Source organism: Rhinoderma darwinii (genome assembly GCF_050947455.1).
Source record: "Rhinoderma darwinii isolate aRhiDar2 chromosome 3 unlocalized genomic scaffold, aRhiDar2.hap1 SUPER_3_unloc_13, whole genome shotgun sequence".
Lineage (NCBI taxonomy): Eukaryota > Metazoa > Chordata > Amphibia > Anura > Rhinodermatidae > Rhinoderma > Rhinoderma darwinii.
The window spans coordinates 191,081-205,311 of NW_027461738.1; the positions used below are offsets into that span (position 1 = coordinate 191,081).

At 38.4% G+C, this 14,231-nt stretch overlaps 7 non-coding genes across 7 annotated transcripts; 3 read left to right on the forward strand and 4 right to left on the reverse strand.

Moving 5' to 3' along the window:
* The first annotated feature begins 1,114 nt into the window (after positions 1-1,114).
* Positions 1,115-1,188, forward strand: TRNAT-AGU (transfer RNA threonine (anticodon AGU)). Its single transcript has one exon. It is a non-coding gene; the product is annotated as a tRNA-Thr (tRNA).
* A 1,486-nt stretch (positions 1,189-2,674) lies between these two features.
* On the forward strand, positions 2,675-2,748 carry TRNAT-AGU (transfer RNA threonine (anticodon AGU)). Its single transcript has one exon. It is a non-coding gene; the product is annotated as a tRNA-Thr (tRNA).
* A 3,036-nt stretch (positions 2,749-5,784) lies between these two features.
* Positions 5,785-5,858, forward strand: TRNAT-AGU (transfer RNA threonine (anticodon AGU)). Its single transcript has one exon. It is a non-coding gene; the product is annotated as a tRNA-Thr (tRNA).
* A 1,280-nt stretch (positions 5,859-7,138) lies between these two features.
* TRNAS-UGA (transfer RNA serine (anticodon UGA)) lies at positions 7,139-7,220 on the reverse strand. The gene has a single exon. It is a non-coding gene; the product is annotated as a tRNA-Ser (tRNA).
* Positions 7,221-8,698: 1,478 nt separating this feature from the next.
* Positions 8,699-8,780, reverse strand: TRNAS-UGA (transfer RNA serine (anticodon UGA)). Its single transcript has one exon. It is a non-coding gene; the product is annotated as a tRNA-Ser (tRNA).
* A 1,477-nt stretch (positions 8,781-10,257) lies between these two features.
* TRNAS-UGA (transfer RNA serine (anticodon UGA)) lies at positions 10,258-10,339 on the reverse strand. The gene has a single exon. It is a non-coding gene; the product is annotated as a tRNA-Ser (tRNA).
* Positions 10,340-11,816: 1,477 nt separating this feature from the next.
* Positions 11,817-11,898, reverse strand: TRNAS-UGA (transfer RNA serine (anticodon UGA)). The gene has a single exon. It is a non-coding gene; the product is annotated as a tRNA-Ser (tRNA).
* Positions 11,899-14,231: the final 2,333 nt, after the last annotated feature.

The window sequence follows — 14,231 nt, forward strand, 5'->3', positions numbered from 1 at the left end:
TTTAGCCTTTATTAGACATCTGGGAGGTAACAGCAGCAATTCTCCTGAGGTGGAGCTGACTCTCAGCATCTGATGCTGTCCTATCAGCATGAAGCTGCTTCACACACATTGTGAAACTCAAGCTACAGGGAAGGGGGATCAATTCAAACAGCCATATCTCGGGCTGTGGGCCACCTAAAAAAGCAGATTTGGTGGCATTTGAAAGACGGGATTCTACTCTTTCATATGACACCAAAATCACAGTTCTAGCTGTGACAGAACCGAAGATATCACCTGTTGAAAACACAGTCGGGAATGTTGCAGTGTACTATATGATCACACTGTGTTGCTGGACAGGGAAGGGGGAGAAGTTGTATGCTGATTGGACAGCGTCATACAGAAAACATTAGCTGCCCAGAGTAAAAAGGAGTCATCTCCTATTTGGCTATTAGAGCTACATTAGTATATATAAATAAATGCTCATAACTTTGCAAATAAACGTTTTTAAAACAAAAAACAACAAATCACACTGTAGTTATCAGCATCAGAGCGCCTATTAGGCTAGTTAGGAAATTGGGAATTGATAAACTGGTGACAGAGTCCATTTAAGGGACTATATACAGGAGTATGTAACAGAAAATAGTATTATAATTGACAGCAAGCAGAGATTTACTAAGGGCAGAAGTTGTCCAACCAACCTGATTTGTATTTATCAAGAGAAAAATAAAAGTCTGGACAAATGGGATGCTGTAGTTATAGTGATTTATACTCTAAATATTGCTCGCTTTTCAGAGCTGTAAGCCAGGGGCACAGCTGGAACCACTATTATTAATGTAATTAATCAGTGACAAAGAGGATGGAATTAAAATAACTCTTTCTATAGGTGACAAACTTTAATATGTTTCTGGAAGTTCTCTTCTTAAAATAGAACGTTGTGAACAGGACTTGATCATGTGCAGGGAGACCCCATTGGATTTCAAATCCAACGCCTTAACCACTCGGCCATCACAACTTATGTACCCTGTCTGTTAAGACTTCTGGCAACTACACCTAAGGGGCTAGCCTAAAATATGACATCAGTCTTTTGCTCTGAACTGAGCTGTGTGGTAGGACACCATGAGAAGAAAAGTGCTTTGGTGCTGTGGCTTAGTTGGTTAAAGCGCCTGTCTAGTAAACAGGAGATCCTGAGTTCAAATCTCAGCAGTGCCTTGCTATTTGTTGCTTTAGTTTATTCACTTGTTTATTATTTAAGTTTACATAACTAAAGTATATGATGAATCAAATTCTTTATAGGCGATTAAAAATCTATTGGGTTTTTCATTGGTGACAGAGACCCCATGAATGTCATTGAGTTTTCTATAATTAGTAAGTTCAATACAAAGTAATTATAGACCAGTAAGCTTAACATCCATTGTGGGAAAAACTTTTGAAGAGCTCTTAAAGGGACTCTGTTACCAGTTTATCAGGTCCCTAACTCCTAACTAGTCTAATTGGTGCTTTGCTGCTGATAACTACAGGGTGATTTGTAGTAAAAAAAATGTTTATTATTTGCAAAATTATGAGCATTTTCTAAATATGTAATTTAGCCTTTATTAGACATCTGGGAGGTAACAGCAGCAATTCTCCTGAGGTGGAGCTGACTCTCAGCATCTGATGCTGTCCTATCAGCATGAAGCTGCTTCACACACATTGTGAAACTCAAGCTACAGGGAAGGGGGATCAATTCAAACAGCCATATCTCGGGCTGTGGGCCACCTAAAAAAGCAGATTTATTGGCATTTGAAAGACGGGATTCTACTCTTTCATATGACACCAAAATCACAGTTCTAGCTGTGACAGAACCGAAGATATCACCTGTTGAAAACACAGTCGGGAATGTTGCAGTGTACTATATGATCACACTGTGTTGCTGGACAGGGAAGGGGGAGAAGTTGTATGCTGATTGGACAGCGTCATACAGAAAACATTAGCTGCCCAGAGTAAAAAGGAGTCATCTCCTATTTGGCTATTAGAGCTACATTAGTATATATAAATAAATGCTCATAACTTTGCAAATAAACGTTTTTAAAACAAAAAACAACAAATCACACTGTAGTTATCAGCATCAGAGCGCCTATTAGGCTAGTTAGGAAATTGGGAATTGATAAACTGGTGACAGAGTCCATTTAAGGGACTATATACAGGAGTATGTAACAGAAAATAGTATTATAATTGACAGCAAGCAGAGATTTACTAAGGGCAGAAGTTGTCCAACCAACCTGATTTGTATTTATCAAGAGAAAAATAAAAGTCTGGACAAATGGGATGCTGTAGTTATAGTGATTTATACTCTAAATATTGCTCGCTTTTCAGAGCTGTAAGCCAGGGGCACAGCTGGAACCACTATTATTAATGTAATTAATCAGTGACAAAGAGGATGGAATTAAAATAACTCTTTCTATAGGTGACAAACTTTAATATGTTTCTGGAAGTTCTCTTCTTAAAATAGAACGTTGTGAACAGGACTTGATCATGTGCAGGGAGACCCCATTGGATTTCAAATCCAACGCCTTAACCACTCGGCCATCACAACTTATGTACCCTGTCTGTTAAGACTTCTGGCAACTACACCTAAGGGGCTAGCCTAAAATATGAGATCAGTCTTTTGCTCTGAACTGAGCTGTGTGGTAGGACACCGTGAGAAGAAAAGTGCTTTGGTGCTGTGGCTTAGTTGGTTAAAGCGCCTGTCTAGTAAACAGGAGATCCTGAGTTCAAATCTCAGCAGTGCCTTGCTATTTGTTGCTTTAGTTTATTCACTTGTTTATTATTTAAGTTTACATAACTAAAGTATATGATGAATCAAATTCTTTATAGGGGATTAAAAATCTATCGGGTTTTTCATTGGTGACAGAGACCCCATGAATGTCATTGAGTTTTCTATAAGTAGTAAGTTCAATACAAAGTAATTATAGACCAGTAAGCTTAACATCCATTGTGGGAAAAACTTTTGAAGAGCTCTTAAAGGGACTCTGTTACCAGTATATCAGGTCCCTAACTCCTAACTAGTCTAATAGGTGCTTTGCTGCTGATAACTACAGGGTGATTTGTAGTAAAAAAATGTTTATTATTTGCAAAGTTATGAGCATTTTCTAAATATGTAATTTAGCCTTTATTAGACATCTGGGAGGTAACAGCAGCAATTCTCCTGAGGTGGAGCTGACTCTCAGCATCTGATGCTGTCCTATCAGCATGAAGCTGCTTCACACACATTGTGAAACTCAAGCTACAGGGAAGGGGGATCAATTCAAACAGCCATATCTCGGGCTGTGGGCCACCTAAAAAAACAGATTTGGTGGCATTTGAAAGACTGGATTCTACTCTTTCATATGACACCAAAATCACAGTTCTAGCTGTGACAGAACCGAAGATATCACCTGTTGAAACACAGTCGGGAATGGACGCAGTGTACTATATGATCACACTGTGTTGCTGGACAGGGAAGGGGGAGAAGTTGTATGCTGATTGGACAGCGTCATACAGAAAACATTAGCTGCCCAGAGTAAAAAGGAGTCATCTCCTATTTGGCTATTAGAGCTACATTAGTATATATAAATAAATGCTCATAACTTTGCAAATAAACGTTTTTAAAACAAAAAACAACAAATCACACTGTAGTTATCAGCATCACAGCACCTATTAGGCTAGTTAGGAAATTGGGAATTGATAAACTGGTGACAGAGTCCATTTAAGGGACTATATACAGGAGTATGTAACAGAAAATAGTATTATAATTGACAGCAAGCAGAGATTTACTAAGGGCAGAAGTTGTCCAACCAACCTGATTTGTTTTTATCAAGAGGAAAATAAAAGTCTGGACAAATGGGATGCTGTAGTTATAGTGATTTATACTCTAAATATTGCTCGCTTTTCAGAGTTGTAAGCCAGGGGCACAGCTGGAACCACTATTATTAATGTAATTAATCAGTGATAAAGAGGATGGAATTAAAATAACTCTTTCTATAGGTGACAAACTTTAATATGTTTCTGGAAGTTCTCTTCTTAAAATAGAACAGGACTTGAACCTGTGCAGGGAGACCCGATTGGATTTCAAATCCAACGCCTTAACCACTCGGCCATCACAACTTATGTACCCTGACTGTTAAGACTTCTGGCAACTACACCTAAGGGGCTAGCCTAAAATATGAGATCAGTCTTTTGCTCTGAACTGAGCTGTGTGGTAGGACAGCGTGAGAAGAAAAGTGCTTTGGTGCTGTGGCTTAGTTGGTTAAAGCGCCTGTCTAGTAAACAGGAGATCCTGAGTTCCAATCTCAGCAGTGCCTTGCTATTTGTTGCTTTAGTTTATTCACTTGTTTATTATTTAAGTTTACATAACTAAAGTATATGATGAATCAAATTCTTTATAGGCAATTAAAAATCTATCAGGTTTTTCATTGGTGACAGAGACCCCATGAATGTCATTGAGTTTTCTATAAGTAGTAAGTTCAATACAAAGTAATTATAGACCAGTAAGCTTAACATCCATTGTGGGAAAAACTTTTGAAGAGCTCTTAAAGGGACTCTGTTACCAGTTTATCAGGTCCCTAACTCCTAACTAGTCTAATTGGTGCTTTGCTGCTGATAACTACAGGGTGATTTGTAGTAAAAAAAATGTTTATTATTTGCAAAATTATGAGCATTTTCTAAATATGTAATTTAGCCTTTATTAGACATCTGGGAGGTAACAGCAGCAATTCTCCTGAGGTGGAGCTGACTCTCAGCATCTGATGCTGTCCTATCAGCATGAAGCTGCTTCACACACATTGTGAAACTCAAGCTACAGGGAAGGGGGATCAATTCAAACAGCCATATCTCGGGCTGTGGGCCACCTAAAAAAACAGATTTGGTGGCATTTGAAAGACTGGATTCTGCTCTTTCATAAGACACCAAAATCACAGTTCTAGCTGTGACAGAACCGAAGATATCACCTGTTGAAACACAGTCGGGAATGTTGCAGTGTACTATATGATCACACTGTGTTGCTGGACAGGGAAGGGGGAGAAGTTGTATGCTGATTGGACAGCGTCATACAGAAAACATTAGCTGCCCAGAGTAAAAAGGAGTCATCTCCTATTTGGCTATTAGAGCTACATTAGTATATATAAATAAATGCTCATAACTTTGCAAATAAACGTTTTTAAAACAAAAAAACAACAAATCACACTGTAGTTATCAGCATCAGAGCGCCTATTAGGCTAGTTAGGAAATTGGGAATTGATAAACTGGTGACAGAGTCCATTTAAGGGACTATATACAGGAGTATGTAACAGAAAATAGTATTATAATTGACAGCAAGCAGAGATTTACTAAGGGCAGAAGTTGTCCAACCAACCTGATTTGTATTTATCAAGAGAAAAATAAAAGTCTGGACAAATGGGATGCTGTAGTTATAGTGATTTATACTCTAAATATTGCTCGCTTTTCAGAGCTGCAAGCCAGGGGCACAGCTGGAACCACTATTATTAATGTAATTAATCAGTGACAAAGAGGATGGAATTAAAATAACTCTTTCTATATGTGACAAACTTTAATATGTTTCTGGAAGTTCTCTTCTTAAAATAGAACGTTGTGAACAGGACTTGATCATGTGCAGGGAGACCCCATTGGATTTCAAATCCAACGCCTTAACCACTCGGCCATCACAACTTATGTACCCTGTCTGTTAAGACTTCTGGCAACTACACCTAAGGGGCTAGCCTAAAATATGAGATCAGTCTTTTGCTCTGAACTGAGCTGTGTGGTAGGACACCGTGAGAAGAAAAGTGCTTTGGTGCTGTGGCTTAGTTGGTTAAAGCGCCTGTCTAGTAAACAGGAGATCCTGAGTTCAAATCTCAGCAGTGCCTTGCTATTTGTTGCTTTAGTTTATTCACTTGTTTATTATTTAAGTTTACATAACTAAAGTATATGATGAATCAAATTCTTTATAGGCGATTAAAAATCTATCGGGTTTTTCATTGGTGACAGAGACCCCATGAATGTCATTGAGTTTTCTATAAGTAGTAAGTTCAATACAAAGTAATTATAGACCAGTAAGCTTAACATCCATTGTGGGAAAAACTTTTGAAGAGCTCTTAAAGGGACTCTGTTACCAGTATATCAGGTCCCTAACTCCTAACTAGTCTAATAGGTGCTTTGCTGCTTATAACTACAGGGTGATTTGTAGTAAAAAAATGTTTATTATTTGCAAAGTTATGAGCATTTTCTAAATATGTAATTTAGCCTTTATTAGACATCTGGGAGGTAACAGCAGCAATTCTCCTGAGGTGGAGCTGACTCTCAGCATCTGATGCTGTCCTATCAGCATGAAGCTGCTTCACACACATTGTGAAACTCAAGCTACAGGGAAGGGGGATCAATTCAAACAGCCATATCTCGGGCTGTGGGCCACCTAAAAAAGCAGATTTGGTGGCATTTGAAAGACTGGATTCTACTCTTTCATATGACACCAAAATCGCAGTTCTAGCTGTGACAGAACCGAAGATATCACCTGTTGAAAACACAGTCGGGAATGGACGCAGTGTACTATATGATCACACTGTGTTGCTGGACAGGGAAGGGGGAGAAGTTGTATGCTGATTGGACAGCGTCATACAGAAAACATTAGCTGCCCAGAGTAAAAAGGAGTCATCTCCTATTTGGCTATTAGAGCTACATTAGTATATATAAATAAATGCTCATAACTTTGCAAATAAACGTTTTTTTAAAAAAAACAACAAATCACACTGTAGTTATCAGCATCAGAGCGCCTATTAGGCTAGTTAGGAAATTGGGAATTGATAAACTGGTGACAGAGTCCATTTAAGGGACTATATACAGGAGTATGTGACAGAAAATAGTATTATAATTGACAGCAAGCAGAGATTTACTAAGGGCAGAAGTTGTCCAACCAACTTGATTTGTATTTATCAAGAGAAAAATAAAAGTCTGGACAAATGGGATGCTGTAGTTATAGTGATTTATACTCTAAATATTGCTCGCTTTTCAGAGTTGTAAGCCAGGGGCACAGCTGGAAACACTATTATTAATGTAATTAATCAGTGACAAAGAGGATGGAATTGAAATAACTCTTTCTATAGGTGACAAACTTTAATATGTTTCTGGAAGTTCTCTTCTTAAAATAGAACGTTATGAACAGGACTTGAACCTGTGCAGGGAGACCCCATTGGATTTCAAATCCAACGCCTTAACCACTCGGCCATCACAACTTATGTACCCTGACTGTTAAGACTTCTGGCAACTACACCTAAGGGGCTAGCCTAAAATATGAGATCAGTCTTTTGCTCTGAACTGAGCTGTGTGGTAGGACAGCGTGAGAAGAAAAGTGCTTTGGTGCTGTGGCTTAGTTGGTTAAAGCGCCTGTCTAGTAAACAGGAGATCCTGAGTTCCAATCTCAGCAGTGCCTTGCTATTTGTTGCTTTAGTTTATTCACTTGTTTATTATTTAAGTTTACATAACTAAAGTATATGATGAATCAAATTCTTTATAGGCAATTAAAAATCTATCAGGTTTTTCATTGGTGACAGAGACCCCATGAATGTCATTGAGTTTTCTATAAGTAGTAAGTTCAATACAAAGTAATTATAGACCAGTAAGCTTAACATCCATTGTGGGAAAAACTTTTGAAGAGCTCTTAAAGGGACTCTGTTACCAGTTTATCAGGTCCCTAACTCCTAACTAGTCTAATTGGTGCTTTGCTGCTGATAACTACAGGGTGATTTGTAGTAAAAAAAATGTTTATTATTTGCAAAATTATGAGCATTTTCTAAATATGTAATTTAGCCTTTATTAGACATCTGGGAGGTAACAGCAGCAATTCTCCTGAGGTGGAGCTGACTCTCAGCATCTGATGCTGTCCTATCAGCATGAAGCTGCTTCACACACATTGTGAAACTCAAGCTACAGGGAAGGGGGATCAATTCAAACAGCCATATCTCGGGCTGTGGGCCACCTAAAAAAACAGATTTGGTGGCATTTGAAAGACTGGATTCTGCTCTTTCATAAGACACCAAAATCACAGTTCTAGCTGTGACAGAACCGAAGATATCACCTGTTGAAACACAGTCGGGAATGTTGCAGTGTACTATATGATCACACTGTGTTGCTGGACAGGGAAGGGGGAGAAGTTGTATGCTGATTGGACAGCGTCATACAGAAAACATTAGCTGCCCAGAGTAAAAAGGAGTCATCTCCTATTTGGCTATTAGAGCTACATTAGTATATATAAATAAATGCTCATAACTTTGCAAATAAACGTTTTTAAAACAAAAAAACAACAAATCACACTGTAGTTATCAGCATCAGAGCGCCTATTAGGCTAGTTAGGAAATTGGGAATTGATAAACTGGTGACAGAGTCCATTTAAGGGACTATATACAGGAGTATGTAACAGAAAATAGTATTATAATTGACAGCAAGCAGAGATTTACTAAGGGCAGAAGTTGTCCAACCAACCTGATTTGTATTTATCAAGAGAAAAATAAAAGTCTGGACAAATGGGATGCTGTAGTTATAGTGATTTATACTCTAAATATTGCTCGCTTTTCAGAGTTGTAAGCCAGGGGCACAGCTGGAACCACTATTATTAATGTAATTAATCAGTGACAAAGAGGATGGAATTGAAATAACTCTTTCTATAGGTGACAAACTTTAATATGTTTCTGGAAGTTCTCTTCTTAAAATAGAACGTTATGAACAGGACTTGAACCTGTGCAGGGAGACCCCATTGGATTTCAAATCCAACGCCTTAACCACTCGGCCATCACAACTTATGTACCCTGTCTGTTAAGACTTCTGGCAACTACACCTAAGGGGCTAGCCTAAAATATGAGATCAGTCTTTTGCTCTGAACTGAGCTGTGTGGTAGTACACCGTGAGAAGAAAAGTGCTTTGGTGCTGTGGCTTAGTTGGTTAAAGTGCCTGTCTAGTAAACAGGAGATCCTGAGTTCAAAACTCAGCAGTGCCTTGCTATCAGTTGCTTTAGTTTATTCACTTGCTTATTATTTAAGTTTACATAACTAAAGTATATGATTAATCAAATTCTTTATAGGCAATTAAAAATCTATCCGGTTTTTCATTGGTGACAGAGACCCCATGAATGTCATTGAGTTTTGTATAATTAGTAAGTTCAATACAAAGTAATTATAGACCAGTAAGCTTAACATCCATTGTGGGAAAAACTTTTGAAGAGCTCTTAAAGGGACTCTGTTACCAGTATATCAGGTCCCTAACTCCTAACTAGTCTAATAGGTGCTTTGCTGCTTATAACTACAGGGTGATTTGTAGTAAAAAAATGTTTATTATTTGCAAAGTTATGAGCATTTTCTAAATATGTAATTTAGCCTTTATTAGACATCTGGGAGGTAACAGCAGCAATTCTCCTGAGGTGGAGCTGACTCTCAGCATCTGATGCTGTCCTATCAGCATGAAGCTGCTTCACACACATTGTGAAACTCAAGCTACAGGGAAGGGGGATCAATTCAAACAGCCATATCTCGGGCTGTGGGCCACCTAAAAAAGCAGATTTGGTGGCATTTGAAAGACTGGATTCTACTCTTTCATATGACACCAAAATCACAGTTCTAGCTGTGACAGAACCGAAGATATCACCTGTTGAAACACAGTCGGGAATGGACGCAGTGTACTATATGATCACACTGTGTTGCTGGACAGGGAAGGGGGAGAAGTTGTATGCTGATTGGACAGCGTCATACAGAAAACATTAGCTGCCCAGAGTAAAAAGGAGTCATCTCCTATTTGGCTATTAGAGCTACATTAGTATATATAAATAAATGCTCATAACTTTGCAAATAAACGTTTTTAAAACAAAAAACAACAAATCACACTGTAGTTATCAGCATCACAGCACCTATTAGGCTAGTTAGGAAATTGGGAATTGATAAACTGGTGACAGAGTCCATTTAAGGGACTATATACAGGAGTATGTGACAGAAAATAGTATTATAATTGACAGCAAGCAGAGATTTACTAAGGGCAGAAGTTGTCCAACCAACTTGATTTGTATTTATCAAGAGAAAAATAAAAGTCTGGACAAATGGGATGCTGTAGTTATAGTGATTTATACTCTAAATATTGCTCGCTTTTCAGAGTTGTAAGCCAGGGGCACAGCTGGAAACACTATTATTAATGTAATTAATCAGTGACAAAGAGGATGGAATTGAAATAACTCTTTCTATAGGTGACAAACTTTAATATGTTTCTGGAAGTTCTCTTCTTAAAATAGAACGTTATGAACAGGACTTGAACCTGTGCAGGGAGACCCCATTGGATTTCAAATCCAACGCCTTAACCACTCGGCCATCACAACTTATGTACCCTGACTGTTAAGACTTCTGGCAACTACACCTAAGGGGCTAGCCTAAAATATGAGATCAGTATTTTGCTCTGAACTGAGCTGTGTGGTAGGACACCGTGAGAAGAAAAGTGCTTTGGTGCTGTGGCTTAGTTGATTAAAGAGCCTGTCTAGTAAACAGGAGATCCTGAGTTCAAATCTCAGCAGTGCCTTGCTATTTGTTGCTTTAGTTTATTCACTTGTTTATTATTTAAGTTTACATAACTAAAGTATATGATGAATCAAATTCTTTATAGGCGATTAAAAATCTATCGGGTTTTTCATTGGTGACAGAGACCCCATGAATGTCATTGAGTTTTCTATAAGTAGTAAGTTCAATACAAAGTAATTATAGACCAGTAAGCTTAACATCCATTGTGGGAAAAACTTTTGAAGAGCTCTTAAAGGGACTCTGTTACCAGTATATCAGGTCCCTAACTCCTAACTAGTCTAATAGGTGCTTTGCTGCTGATAACTACAGGGTGATTTGTAGTAAAAAAATGTTTATTATTTGCAAAGTTATGAGCATTTTCTAAATATGTAATTTAGCCTTTATTAGACATCTGGGAGGTAACAGCAGCAATTCTCCTGAGGTGGAGCTGACTCTCAGCATCTGATGCTGTCCTATCAGCATGAAGCTGCTTCACACACATTGTGAAACTCAAGCTACAGGGAAGGGGGATCAATTCAAACAGCCATATCTCGGGCTGTGGGCCACCTAAAAAAGCAGATTTGGTGGCATTTGAAAGACTGGATTCTACTCTTTCATATGACACCAAAATCGCAGTTCTAGCTGTGACAGAACCGAAGATATCACCTGTTGAAAACACAGTCGGGAATGGACGCAGTGTACTATATGATCACACTGTGTTGCTGGACAGGGAAGGGGGAGAAGTTGTATGCTGATTGGACAGCGTCATACAGAAAACATTAGCTGCCCAGAGTAAAAAGGAGTCATCTCCTATTTGGCTATTAGAGCTACATTAGTATATATAAATAAATGCTCATAACTTTGCAAATAAACGTTTTTTTAAAAAAAACAACAAATCACACTGTAGTTATCAGCATCAGAGCGCCTATTAGGCTAGTTAGGAAATTGGGAATTGATAAACTGGTGACAGAGTCCATTTAAGGGACTATATACAGGAGTATGTGACAGAAAATAGTATTATAATTGACAGCAAGCAGAGATTTACTAAGGGCAGAAGTTGTCCAACCAACTTGATTTGTATTTATCAAGAGAAAAATAAAAGTCTGGACAAATGGGATGCTGTAGTTATAGTGATTTATACTCTAAATATTGCTCGCTTTTCAGAGTTGTAAGCCAGGGGCACAGCTGGAAAGACTATTATTAATGTAATTAATCAGTGACAAAGAGGATGGAATTGAAATAACTCTTTCTATAGGTGACAAACTTTAATATGTTTCTGGAAGTTCTCTTCTTAAAATAGAACGTTATGAACAGGACTTGAACCTGTGCAGGGAGACCCCATTGGATTTCAAATCCAACGCCTTAACCACTCGGCCATCACAACTTATGTACCCTGACTGTTAAGACTTCTGGCAACTACACCTAAGGGGCTAGCCTAAAATATGAGATCAGTCTTTTGCTCTGAACTGAGCTGTGTGGTAGTACACCGTGAGAAGAAAAGTGCTTTGGTGCTGTGGCTTAGTTGGTTAAAGTGCCTGTCTAGTAAACAGGAGATCCTGAGTTCAAAACTCAGCAGTGCCTTGCTATCAGTTGCTTTAGTTTATTCACTTGCTTATTATTTAAGTTTACATAACTAAAGTATATGATTAATCAAATTCTTTATAGGCAATTAAAAATCTATCCGGTTTTTCATTGGTGACAGAGACCCCATGAATGTCATTGAGTTTTGTATAATTAGTAAGTTCAATACAAAGTAATTATAGACCAGTAAGCTTAACATCCATTGTGGGAAAAACTTTTGAAGAGCTCTTAAAGGGACTCTGTTACCAGTATATCAGGTCCCTAACTCCTAACTAGTCTAATAGGTGCTTTGCTGCTGATAACTACAGGGTGATTTGTAGTAAAAAAATGTTTATTATTTGCAAAGTTATGAGCATTTTCTAAATATGTAATTTAGCCTTTATTAGACATCTGGGAGGTAACAGCAGCAATTCTCCTGAGGTGGAGCTGACTCTCAGCATCTGATGCTGTCCTATCAGCATGAAGCTGCTTCACACACATTGTGAAACTCAAGCTACAGGGAAGGGGGATCAATTCAAACAGCCATATCTCGGGCTGTGGGCCACCTAAAAAAACAGATTTGGTGGCATTTGAAAGACTGGATTCTACTCTTTCATATGACACCAAAATCACAGTTCTAGCTGTGACAGAACCGAAGATATCACCTGTTGAAACACAGTCGGGAATGGACGCAGTGTACTATATGATCACACTGTGTTGCTGGACAGGGAAGGGGGAGAAGTTGTATGCTGATTGGACAGCGTCATACAGAAAACATTAGCTGCCCAGAGTAAAAAGGAGTCATCTCCTATTTGGCTATTAGAGCTACATTAGTATATATAAATAAATGCTCATAACTTTGCAAATAAACGTTTTTAAAACAAAAAACAACAAATCACACTGTAGTTATCAGCATCACAGCACCTATTAGGCTAGTTAGGAAATTGGGAATTGATAAACTGGTGACAGAGTCCATTTAAGGGACTATATACAGGAGTATGTGACAGAAAATAGTATTATAATTGACAGCAAGCAGAGATTTACTAAGGGCAGAAGTTGTCCAACCAACTTGATTTGTATTTATCAAGAGAAAAATAAAAGTCTGGACAAATGGGATGCTGTAGTTATAGTGATTTGCGTGGCTGTGTGAGTTGCGTGGAGCAGGCCTAGCGGCGGCGCATGTGTGGCCTGAGTGCATTGTGTAAATTGCATATATGTGGAATGGGTCTGTATGGCGTGTCCGATGCCGAGAGTGGTCTTTGTTTTGGTAACTATGCTATGCCCCCACATCCCTGTGCTCGTTATTCACTATTAATCTGACACCACTGAGACCATTCAACAACTCTAATACAGATTAGTGTGCCCCCCTATGATAGGAAAATGAATAAATATGGCAATGACATATTGTCTTCTCTTTATGTGGTAATAACTTTGGAATTCTTTTATTTATCCAAGCATTCTGAGATTGTTTTCTTGTGACACATTGTACTTTATGTAAGTGGTAAAATGTGGTTGATACAATCCGAATCGTAGAGAAAATTGTAGAGAAAATTAGCATTTTTCTAAATGTATCTGCTTGTAAGACAGATAATAATCCTGGTACTGCAATTTCGTCCTATTTAAAGAGGCTCTGTCACTTGTACTTCCCTATCTCCTAGCTAATTTGATAGGCGCTGTCACACTGATAATACTAGTGAAAATTGTGTCCCAAAACGTTTATTATTTCAAAAGTTATGAGCTTTTTTCTAAATATGTAAATGAGGATTTATAAGACAACTGGGAGGTAACAGCAGCGATTCTCCTGAGGTGGGGCTTCCTCCCAGCCTCTGACTCTGTCCTATCAGCAGGATGCTGTTTCACAGCATTAGGAGACAGTCTAGAGGGAAGGGGGATCCATTCAAACAGCCATATCTCGGGCTGTGGACGACCTAGAACCGCGGTTCTGGTGGCATATGAAAGGGGAGATTCCAATCTTTCATATGACAGTAGAATCACAGTTCTAGCTGTGACAGAGCCTGAGATATAGCCAGTTGAATACAGAATTGGGAATGAAAGCTGTATACTATAAGATCACACTGTGTTGCTGGACAGGGAAGGGTGCAGAAGCTGATTGGACAGCATCATACAGAAAACATTACACCGCCCAAAGTGAAAAGA